The sequence below is a fragment of the Trachurus japonicus genome, chromosome 10 (assembly GCF_045865225.1).
Source record: "Trachurus japonicus isolate A0001 chromosome 10, Traja_1.0".
Lineage (NCBI taxonomy): Eukaryota > Metazoa > Chordata > Actinopteri > Carangiformes > Carangidae > Trachurus > Trachurus japonicus.
The window spans coordinates 14600025-14612570 of record NC_140916.1 but is presented as its reverse complement, the minus strand read 5'-3'; the positions used below and the strand labels follow the sequence as shown (position 1 = coordinate 14612570).

Below are 12546 nucleotides of genomic sequence, written 5' to 3'. Positions count from 1 at the left end.
ACTGCTGGCAGAGCGGGGGAGGTGAAGGAGACGGTGGATAGATTGAATTTGTTGCGAGGAAAAATAAAACTTCCAGGATGCTGAGGGAGTTGCTGCTGATAATGTCTGTCAGACAGAGTTGTTGAGTCTCATGAGGATCTTTAATTTATTGGGAAAGTATCTTCAGTCAGAGAAAATAGAAGGAGTGGATCTTGCAGACAAGGAGTACGTGGTGTTGTACACGTTCTGCCTCGATGTATGTATGTATGTTGGTACTTACAGAAACAGACTGCAGAAGAAACATCTGGTTTTCTCCTGGCACAGAGTCCCAGAATACATTTCTGCCACATCATAAAAACCTTTACTGCGGTTGGCTCTCCCACAATACCACCAACAAAGCCCACAGAACCACTGACAAACCCACACTGATTGATATTACCCAGCTCACTGCTGTCGCTCAACCACCTGGTCTCCATGGACTCTAATTATACTGAACGTGCAGACTGGGATTGCAAATTAAGCACACGTGTAACGAGCAGGTGTTGCAAAAGTTTCGATAATATTTTTACCAGCCACGATGGCGTAGTATTGTTTTCACCTTGTGAGATTATGTGTGTGTGTGTCATCATGACAAAACATGGTCCCAGAAACACCTACTGTTGCGGGAATTACCCGTCGAGTCAGTTTTGACTACTTTGTCAGGTCTTGTGTGTCTGTCTGTGGACAGGTTTTGTCAACGGGATAATGTCACAACCGTGCAAAGTACAGTCACGAAACCTTACAGGTGTGTAGTTAAGATCAAAATGAAGGCCGACTTCAGAGATGGGTGTGCGCTCATGAGTCAGAACGTCAACAAGCTGATGAGCGTGTGCAGCTGCTGTGATACCATCACACGATTCGTCTCTACTTATTACTCTTATCTATGTTATTCTGTAGTCGCGCAGCAGTAAGTGGTACTTCTCAAACTCTTTCCCAGGGAGAGCTGCTACAAAATAATATCTAGAGCAATTATGATAATCATTTTGTCATTTAAAAACTCCTGAATATTTAATTTAACATCACACTGGTGAATTTTTGCCATTTTGGCTTTAAAATGTCATTTAGTGCAGTTAATCATCAAGATAGAGTTCATTAAATGTTTATCAGTGCATTAATTAACCTAATTAATCAGCTTCAATTTTACCAGCAATTTAGTGTTGTTCACATTTACTGAATACATTATTGTGATATTTAACATTAAAGCAGAAGTAAGCCATCCGGTCGTTTTGGCTAACTTTTTGTCAGCCGATGAAGTTAGCAGTCCCCGCCCTCGTCATAGATCTATTGGTCCTCGTGCTACGTCACCACATTCACGCGCATCCCTTGGCTGCACACACAACCCTTCATGCCGTTCTCTCTCCTCATTGGATAAAGCTTGTAGGATACAAGGAAGTATACAAGAAGTTTTCTCCTCTGCTTACAGCAGAGCAGAGTGACTGACAGACACGTGTTTCGGACCAAACACTCTATGTAAGTGATTGCTGTCGGAAGATATAACTATTTCAGACTTATATTAACACAAACATTCCACTTACTTTTAATGTATCATTATATTGGGTGCATTTTATGCCTTTATCTAATAACAACAATAGGCACACAACAGGAAATGAGGGGAGAAAGAGATTGGAAATTTACATAAAAGTAAGTTCTTTGTTGACAAATCGCATCTGGCCGATCACTGATTCGGTTGTAATAACAGATGATTCTATATTTTAACACTGTCCTTGCTGTTACAGCTCTGGCTCATTATCCTGTATATAATAATAATAATACATTTTATTTATAAAGCGCTTCTCAAAAACTCAAAGACACTGTACAGGAAGTAAAAAGTAACACAAGAAACACAGAAAAGCGTGTGTGTGTGTGTGTGTGTGTGTGTTTGTGTATGTGGGAGAAAGTGCATGCACAAGTCTGCATCTGCCTCTGAAGTGAACATAAACAAAAACCCCTGACTGCAAACAGAGCCTGGAGCCAGGTAAGAGGCAGGAACAACAGTTTGTGTAATGCACCTCAGCTGTGTTAACACCAGCAGCTCTGCAGTGGCAATGGATCACTGGAGTGGTCATAAAAACAAAGCCAGCGCAAACACAGGCCAGGAGGGAGGGGGGGGGGGCAGCTGGTAGAGCAACGAGTTACCAGGAGTTTCCCCCCTCGACTGTTCAAATTTACTGCAATTTTGAACTTCCGCTGCACTTTTAAAACAACAACGATGCGGAAACATGACGATGGCGTTTAGTTAATTTGCACCTTTCCCTGAACTTGAGTCTCTTGTCAGTGAGCCAAGACTTCCTTCAGGATTATTCTATACACTGTGCAGCTTAGCCACATTTGCTTTAGCTCACAAGCGAGGAACAAAGCGAGTGCACCGGCCCATAGGCTAATATAATCAGGGTCATAACTTTCCCATCATTAGAACGGTACCCATTGATGACGGATGGACTTAAGGATATAAACTGTTCGCTTCCTTAAGCCCTTCCTCAAGTGTCCCCTTTTGGGGCCAAGAGGACACTTCCTTTCCTATTAGACGGAGAAATGCTGGCATCTGTCTCCACGGCATTCTTTGTCAACCGTGCTTACACGAGCATGAAGGTGGGACACTAATGAAATCTTTACAGGCATATATGAGGTGGTAAACAAAAAATCCTTAAGTGATATTGTAAATCTGTGAAAAGCCATTGTGTTGTTTAAAAAGCAGGGTCTTTTTTTACAGGAATGTTTTCTATTGTGTGGGTTCTTTTAACATTAAAGCTTCCTCATGCCTTCCTACAAGTTATATATTTTTAACAACATAGGACGTAAACAGGTCCCAACAAAAAATCTTAAGTGTCCAGTTGTCCTTGAAGATTTCTCAGATAGCCCTATCTTAAACCACTCTACATACACATGCACACATAGCGTGCTTAGAGCCAGGAAGTGAGTGAGCAGATCATACGGGTGTCACCCAAAACGACTTGTTTATCAGCTGCGTGCAGGGCACTGATCATCTGATAACACATCCTGGACTTTACAGAGCTTGTTGATGAGTCCCATTCAAGATCACACCAGTGAAGCTCACTCCTCTTTGCCCCAAACCAGAAGCGTTTTAAGAAACAATTTGCTGCTGATCAGGGGGAACCGTGCCGTGTTATTATCTTGTTAAGGCCAGTTAAGAGGCCGTGTCTCTGAGGGCAGAGCCGACCCTGTCAGGAAGGCGTCACTTTGCTTCGTGGGCTGCCAAGCAACCACAGAGGCGTTAACGGTCCAAACTTCTTTGCCACATGGACACTCAAAGAGATAAACACACACTCAAAGACAGACGGCCACATGAGTCACTTCACTACCCCCAAGGTATTTCCCACATCTGTCTCATAGGAGTCAAGTCTGCGGAGAGATGATGAATGTTTCTGTCTGAACCTGCAAAAACATTTAGAAGCTATTATCTAGACACCAAAATGTATATAAAAACCAATATTACCAAATGAATACTTAAAGGGATAGTTCAACATTTTGGCAAATTGGCCCATTGCCATAATTCCTATAGTTTTAGGCGTAGGTTTGTTACCTTTAATTGTCGGTGCAAGCTATTTTTAGTACGGCAGAGCCTAATGGGATTTCTTGGTTTCCCCTCATCAAACTCATCAAATACACAATCCAACAACTCCAAAACGCTCTCGTGGACAAGTTGTGACCTGCACATTCACCACGCTATGAAATAATAACGGAGCGTTATTATCGGAGACTGCTTGCCGAAAAACTGCCCCCGACAAGAACGCACATCAGCGGTTTTGCATGAATTTACCTCGAAAACAACTCTTGTCTCAAAAAGTTCCGTTATTATCTCATAGCGTGGTGAATGTGCAGGTCACAACTTGTCCACAAGAGCGTTTTGGAGTTGTTGGATTGTGCATTTGATGAGCTCCTCCGTTCTAAAAATAGCTTGCGCCGACAATTCAAAGGTAACGAACCTACTGCTATGACTATAGGGATTATGGCAATGGGCCAATTTGCCAAAATGTTGAACTATCCCTTTAAATATATATATATGCCAAAATTAGACAATGGAGTTACAAAGATGTGACAGACAAGGATTCATGTCACAGCACTAAGCAATTTCAAAGTGAGCACACTTCACAAAATGAGATGCTTCGTCCAAGTTAGTTCTTTATTGTAAATCTCTCCAAGAAGGTGCAAGTCATTCCTTATATCTGATGTAACAGCAGAAGGATGAGAAATTTATACTGGCAGCACGGTACCTGTTTATGACAACACTGGCATGCACACTTGGTAATCTGCTGTGAGGTTGTTCATATTTGGGGTTTTTTTTAGTCTCTCTCTAAGTTGCTCTCACTGCCATTTTATCCAAGTGATGCAGCAAATGAAACATCACAGTATGTAACAATGTTTTATTGAGGCCGGTTTATTTAATTCAGGGCTGTAAATGATGTAAATAAACAAAGTGGGGAGTTTAATGTGAAACTGAGCTGTTAGTGTTAAATTTACACACCAATTTATGGTCAACAGGCTGCAGGTTCACATTTCTCAGGTCTTTCCCATAAAAATTCTCAAGTTAATCAAGTAGAAAAGGAGCAAAAGCTTCATTTACGTTAACTTGTGGAAACTTGGCAACTTGTCTCTCTAAAACAACTCAAACAACAATGATTCAGACAATAGTGGTCATGTTGTTACTGGATTTCTGCTCCACTTTAAATGGCAAAGAGAAAAACATAACTGATTGCAGTGGGAGCTGGGACTGCGCCATTCAAAGGGAAGACAATGATGTCGTGACACACGCTGACCTATAATTGCCGACATTAGAGCGCCGAGGGCCAGTGATTGGCTGGCTTATAGGGCCCTGTGGCCTTAGAGGATGAGAGCCATCATGCAATTGCACAGGATCAGCAAATCACTGTCAGATGCCCACTGGCTAGACCACTCCAAGCCAAAGCTATTTTCCCATCAGTATCAGAGGGTTTACAGAAAACAATAAAGACAAAATGGTTACAGTAGAACAGAATGAATCCTCGAGGCGACTTTCAAAAAAACAAAAGAAAGAACAGCGCAGAAGTCTTTGAGAGAACAAACTGTGTTAGAAATGAGACCCTTTCTTTTTAGTCTTGACACAATTCTGCTCTCTCAGGTAATGACAGTCTCGAGTGCATTGAAAATTAGCATAATGTCTGAAAAATAATAGAGCTGGAGAAATGTTGGCCTGCGAGTTTCATTCTGCATGTCTCATAAATACATCAGCGCGGAGACAGCGACATCAGTTAAAGCAAGGAAACATTTGGTTGATGTCCAGGCATTTCTCATCTGCCAACACAGATTACGTGAACTCTATCTAAACCATAATAGCAGATTTCCTTAAATCACTGCCAAAACTCCACAGTTTAACAAGCTTTTTGAAGATGTTCTAGAAAAAGCGTCCCTATTAGCCCGTCAGGCAGTTTCTGATGTCTTAATGCAGGTCAGCTCCCAGACCTGCAGCTGCATGGAGGAAGACAGACCGGGAAAAGGAGGCGGGGGGGGTGGAGGGTGGAGGGTGGAGGGTGGGGGATAAACCCAGAATCAGCAGCTCTCCTTCTGCCTCCTTTCTTATCTGCTCGCACAGCCAGCTGAGAGGCACACAGACACAGCACTCTTACACCACAGCCAAGCTTTCCTGGCATCTCTCTCCCCCCCGACCATGGAGAGATGAGTTTGTCCTCCCATCTACACCTCTGTGTGAAGCCCAACAACACACATCAAGCAGCAGCAGCAGCAGCCACAAGCACGGCTAGCTGGCCAGCTGTTTGAGTTGTCAGAGCTACAGATTACTTAAGAGGTGGTGGACAGCACTTTTTCAACAGCTGCTCGAGCTCGTACAGGAGCGCACGCACACACACACACACACACACAACAACCGTACATAAGAGTGCAGGCATGAGCCATATGCAAATACCACAGGATTGTCCTTGCCCATACATTCCCACCGGAGCGAATCTGCACTTTCCCATTTCTCCTTCAGGATATTAATTGATTAAAAATTCAACATATGGTAATACAAAGCTTGCAATCGAGGCTCAGCTTGCAGGCAATAGATACAGTCGAGTCCCCACAGTAAATCAGAGTGATGTCTTATCAACTAATTATCTTCTCTGAATTGTTTATCAAACACAAGCCCTGAAGACTTTTCTTTCATTCGCTGCTGTGTTCTTCGAGTCCGCACATAACTGTGAAAATTGTATATGTAATGCGCCTCTGTGTGTGTGTGTGTGTGTGTGTGTGTGTGTCGGTTGGTGACATCTCTGGCTAACACTGCCTGTATAAGACTGGTAAGCACAGACATCAGCAATATACAAAGCACACTGACCGTGGCTGCCACAGGGAGACACAGTGGAGATGAGTCAGGAGGCTGGAGGTGGAGGAGATGATCAAGGGCCGGCAGGTTAATGCTGAAAAGAGCAGACAAAGCTTGTAGGTATAAAAGATACACTGGGAGAAACAAAGTCATATAATACTCTTACTTCAGCTCAAAATGACAATGTTGGACACACACTGGATGTTGTGATGGGGAGGCACCTGTTTAGCCAGATTAGTCCAGATTTATTGCTGTTTCACATCAACTATCCAGTAAAATCCAGCACGTGAAAGAACTACTTGCAATGTATGGCTTATTCATGACAAATGCAACATATTTTTTTATTGCCATCGTTACCAAGCAATCAATATTACACACATGTAATAATAATAATACATTTTATTTATAACACGCTTTTACATAAGTGCTCAAAGACGCTTATATAAAAATAACACCACAATTAAAATACAAAAACAATGTAGAAGGTTCAAAAAGAAAATGAGAAATGAGATATATATAAAAGAGTTTGCCCCATGCTGTGGGGAAAAAGTCTACATTTTTATGTATTTATTATGATTATTGCAAAAAAGGAGGATTATTGAGGAGAATCACAACTGATACAGAAATAAACAGGCTTTGTCTCGTGAGTTGTGATGTCCCACATCATGTTTATAAACAATGTCATCCTGTATCCATGCCTTTCGTGTAAACCTGTAATTAGCATGTACACATGCATATAATTCATCTAGCTTACTCAACAACTTTCCAAACCCAGACTGAAGCAACCTGCAGCTTACACTTAATGACATGAGTTTAGGTAGTCCAGTTACACTATATCATTGTCTGTACTCGGAGTACACAGAGTACACAGAGCGCTGACAGGCAGCAGCCCAGACTGTGTTCCTGTTTTTCCTGGAGAACATCTGCCTGCAACAGGTAAACACTGGAAGCAAACCTCATGGATCAACACACAGCCAACCAATCAGCTGTCAGAATAACACAGCGAGGGGGAGGCACTGGGAATCCAGTGTACACATTGGCTGATAAGGGAGATAATGCATTGGAGATTTGACTCAGATTTCAAAAGTTAAGGTGTGCTGGACTTCAGTAACACATAAAACACTGACGAAAATGACAACAAACAAGCACACAATAATATTTCAAAACCTAATGATATTAATTATATTGTTCCATAAACTTAAGTGGGGTAATTAAGTTATAACGTTTCAATTTAAACACTGAGGAGTTAGATTCAATGACCTCCGGCAGTGTGATGAAAGAAAAATGTGCATCCATCTGACCATTAAAGGCCCAGACTTGTCTTGTAGCCCAGAAGAGATGGTGCACATGGGGCCGTCCCTTCAACAGCATCTTCACTCATGTAAACATGACCTCTGTTAGACTAACAACAGCCTGAAAAAATTCAAAAAAGTAATCTCAGTGCAGAGGGACGCTCCATAAAACCAGACCAGGCACTTTGAAAATCCCCAAGTATGTCTAACGCCAAACACACGGCTTAGCGGCGATGGAGAGAGAAATTCAGTGGCACATTCTTAACTTTGGTTTTTAAAGATAAATCATTGGGCCTGTGTGGCTCTGTGTGGCGGGCAGGAGGTGAACGCCATGTGTTCCTGTCATCACAGGTTCAAAACCAGCTCACGACCTCTGCTAGACATCATCTGTTTCCTTCACGAATTTCCTGTCATGTTCCACTGAGCGGTATCTACCGGAGCAGGGCTTTTCCTTAATGGATAATACTGGTGTGTCTTTTTACATTATCCCTACTGATGTCGGCACACCTTAAAGAGAAGACATCTGCTGTTATCCATTATTGTGCAGCATAAAAACAACACTGACATGACAGTGACAAAATATCTCAAGCACTGTAATCCATCACAGAGAAAAGATTAACTTTTTTCCACAGTCCCTGTTCATTATTATTCCACTGTGAATGAGATGACTGTTTTCATATCGCCGTGCGTGTTATGCTACTCTTCTCTGTCTGTCAGTCGCCTGGCAGCCACAGGAAGTAAATGTGGTCGCCTACAGGAAATAATCCTTCAATCACATGTCAGCTCACAAATTTAATTGTCACATTCATGTCGTTTTATTCAAGGAATTATTGTTCTGTGGCACAGCAGCTAATTTCAAGCAAGGCTGACAGCATGACTCTTTGAAATTTTAACAAGAAGGAATCAGAAGTTGCATCCAGCAAAGCACACTCTCGCAAAGCATGCAAACCTCTGGTAGAAATGAATCATTAAACTATAGCCTACTTTTAAACTAACTTCACTTTAGCCTGTGTGACCAAAGAAATTTATCAAGGTTGAAAAAATTAAAAAGTCTACTCCAGTCTAGGCAATTGAATCAAATCAACTGGACTCAGTTTTTGTCTTGGAAAAGGGGTTAAACGTCTTAAAGACAAAAACTAAGTCCAGTTGACTTGATTGAATTGCCTAGAGGGTCATGCCTTTGACCTGGACCATTGAGAATTTACACTTAAAAGGCCTTGTTTTCTGTAAATAACTTCTGAATGTGGTCTTGATTTATCATTCGGCTATTAGGAAGGTTTTCCTAATTATCAAAAGCTTCAGTCTACATTCATGCCAGTGGCTGCGTGGGGTTTTATTAGCAGTGTTTTGAGTGAAATGCTAACAGCAGCATTGTGTGTGTACATCAGAGGAGGCTGGTCCATTGAGGCAGAGGAGGTTGGTCCTCCTCTATTTTTGAGAGGCAAAAGGAAAAAATTTTTTTATTTAAGAAAGAGTAACTGGTTGAAATAAATCATTACCAAATCTCAGTATAATTTATAAAATATTATATATGTATTTTATCATAAAAAAAGTTTGTTTTTTGGAAGAAAATCCACTTAAAACGGCTCAACTGCGCCGCCAGCAGGCTCAGGAGACAGAGCAGGCTGTGTGAGGAGCAGGGAGCAGGAAGGTGGGGGCTCTACGGAGGTGGCAAGATTTTTACTTCCCTAACTGGCCTCGGGGCGGGATCTTCTTCCATTGACTCAATGCATTTAGGATGTCTTCATCCTGACCTGTGATTGGCTAAGACACGTAAAATGACGTCATGACGGAGGAGGCTCTTCTGTACCAATCAGCAATCAGAACACAAGATTGACAGCAGGTTGGTCCAATAACAGTTCCCAAATTTCATTCTCACATTTATACAGCTGTAAACAGGAAATACCGCTATGTATTTTACAGCTTTCACTACCAGCTATGCTCGGACACTCAAAAATATCGCGTCCGGGATCCGCTGTTTGACGGTAGAATAACGGCTCTGCCTGGAGGCGGGGCTGATCCTCTAGGCGGCGGCCAAACGAATGTGACAGTCACGCGGGTTTGGTGACTTGAATGCGGATCCGCGTCGGAGTCTCCTGCTGTGTGGGGAAGATGGTCCTGATGTCAAAGTCACTGCTCCTCTCATGGTCCTGATGTCAAAGTCACTGCTCCTCTCATGGTCCTGATGTCAAAGTCACTCTGCCTTGTGGCTTTACAAATTCTAAAGAAAAGGTGAGTACTTAATAGTTCAATTATTTTTTTCCTCAGTGTTTTTTCCAATTACTATGAAACTGACAAAGTTTGATTTCTGCTCACTCTGCACCCCTGATGTTGTCAACAGGATCTCTGCTCCTCTCATGGTCCTGATGTCAAAGTCACTCACCTCCACTCATGGTCCTGATGTCAACAGACTTTTATCATTTAATAAAATGTTTTTTTTAAAGAAGTCTTGTACGTCATTGTTTTATTACTCAAATTAAATCGAATATAAGAAAGTAGAGATAGGTAGTTGACTAAAATAACATGACACCGTGGACTGGTTTTCCTCCTGTCCTCCCCAATTTTTGCAGTCACCAGCCGCCACTGGTGTACATGGGGGGAAACCTACCTCATGGGACGGTCCATTAAAACGAGTGGACTCTGTTTCCAGCACTGATTAACCTCTGAAGAGCTCAGCTGTTGTTGCTGTATCCTTTTTGTTCCCAGTTAATTTTTAATTGTCGCCACGTGGAAGGAACAGGTAGAGTAACACATTATGGGGCTGCTAAACTAACTACTGCTAACTGCTAATGCTAAAGCCGAGAAACCGAGAGACATTTAAACAAAGTCGAGACGAGATGAATGGTTTGTCTATCCGAAATTCACTCTCTGACTCTGTTTTAAGAAAGTTCCCGCGACCGGCCATTTTTGTTTCCGGTCAGCAGCACCGGAAGTGCATCATCTCTCTCTCTCTCTCTCTCTCTCTCTCTCTCTCTCTCTCTCTCTCTCTCTCTCTCTCTCTCTCTCTGCAGCCTTTATTAATAACAGCATCAGAGTACAAGTGCAGTTGTTAATACACAATAAAACAGGAGCCAGGGGGAGTTTTCAAATAAAGACAAAGAATAATGAGCACACATTAAAAGTTTTAGCAGCTTTTTTGTTTTTAGAGTCAGGTAGCCTAGATGGATGTAGCCTACTGTAGCCTATAGTTTCCTTTTCAAAAGCTATAAATGAAGGTTTTGAGTGGCTAAATTTGGTTTTATGAATATGGTAGCCTATTTCCCTAAAATGATCAGCAGATTTATTAATTGTTTCTGTTTTTTGCTTTTGTTATTATGGAAACCAAACAGTACATCTTCCCAACACAGCGAAAAATCACAGTCAAATCATCATTATCATCCATCCACACAGAAAACTGATTATATTTTTTTATTAGCAAATAAAGTAGCTGCATCCATTGGTTTGTATCAACAGTAGCCTATGATTGATTAATGTGATTTGATTTTCAAAAATGATCATTTGGGGGGTTAGAGTGGAGTTTGCTTGTTTATTTCCCCCTAGAGTTCAAAGGTTGTTGCGTTTGGTTATAAACCAAAGTTTAGAGGAAAGTGAAATTTCTAATGGTGGAGTTAGATAAGAGGGGAAAAACATGTGTAAATAAATAAGCAAATGAATAAAATAAGCAGGATGAAAATTAGCAGGATTCATCCTCAGGGAATCATGAATTTCTGTCCAAACTGTTGTAGCGGTCCATCTGATAGTTGTCTACAGCCTAGAGCAAAGTTGTGGATAAAGCTATATAGAGCCATGCTGCTATTATGCCTAAAAACAGCCTGACATTTTCACAAAATATGTTTACTGTTGCAAATTTGCAGTATAGAAAATGCCATCTCTAGAAGACAGGGTTGTGTTCAAAGGCAGGCGAGGCCTGCTCAGTACTATTGCACAGGGGGTTTGAACCCACATCCGTGGCTGTCAAAATAGCCTATATTCAGATACATTTTTAAAACTGTAGTATCAAGTATCAGTCCAAACCACACAAAGTTGAGTCATAGTTGTGTGTTTGTTTGCTGTGTCTGCTTCAGGGAAAGTAACTTCATGGTTACAGTTTACTAGAAACTCACACTATAATGACCTCAGCCGCTGGCAGCTGTCCACAGACCTTTACAATGTGCCAGCAACACAACTCAATGGGCAACAAAAGGGACACCCGAACAAACCTCTGGCTCTTTCACACACTCACCATCTCCTGAAAAACAGAGCAGCTCTGTGCTCAACCTGGATATTTGACAGGTTATTATCCCATTAGATTTGCTTTATTTACAGTCCAGACAATATATGAATGCAAAAAGAGACCCGCTGAGAAAGTTTTTAGTACAGACAAACAACTGAAACTTTTATTTGTTTAGGTTCAGAAAAATAGTTAATCTATATATCAGACTGTTGTTCCTTTGACTATGGGACTCACTGGCATAAAAATGTATTTTAATGGTCCCAAAAGATAAGGATTTTTGGTACATTTTCAAGTTAAATTTTTCAGTGGCCCATTACTGTGCTCTTGTGTACCAGAAATATGTTTAGAATAATAAATAATCACTTTAAACTCCTTTACCTCAGTCATACTACTTATAGTTAATGCTGTTTGGCCATGAATCATGTTTTCATAAATTTTCCCCAACATTTTAAACGAGGTCATTGCATGCATACCAGTCTCCCTGAGGTCACTTCATTTTCATCCTGAGTAAAATGTTCTTTATACACTGAATGTTTGGGGACTCTGTCAGCATCAGGCCAATTGCCCCTCGGTGTAACGCAAGGCATGAGCTGGGAATGTAAAACATGTTGAAGAGTGTGAATCACTCTTGGATGCTGTGTATCAACAGATGCCTGAGATGTGTTTTGACACAACTGCAAAATGTGGGAAAGACAGAAGAGTGTTGT

General features: G+C 41.5%; 1 long non-coding RNA gene across 1 annotated transcript; it reads right to left on the bottom strand.

Annotated features, from left to right (window-relative positions):
- Positions 1–5488: 5488 nt before the first annotated feature.
- LOC146979542 (uncharacterized) lies at positions 5489–10378 on the bottom strand. Its single transcript, XR_015036885.1, has 3 exons — positions 10235–10378; positions 6347–6428; positions 5489–5609 (listed from the first exon to the last, which is right to left on the bottom strand). It is a non-coding gene; the product is annotated as an uncharacterized LOC146979542 (long non-coding RNA).
- Between the last annotated feature and the right edge of the window lie 2168 nt (positions 10379–12546).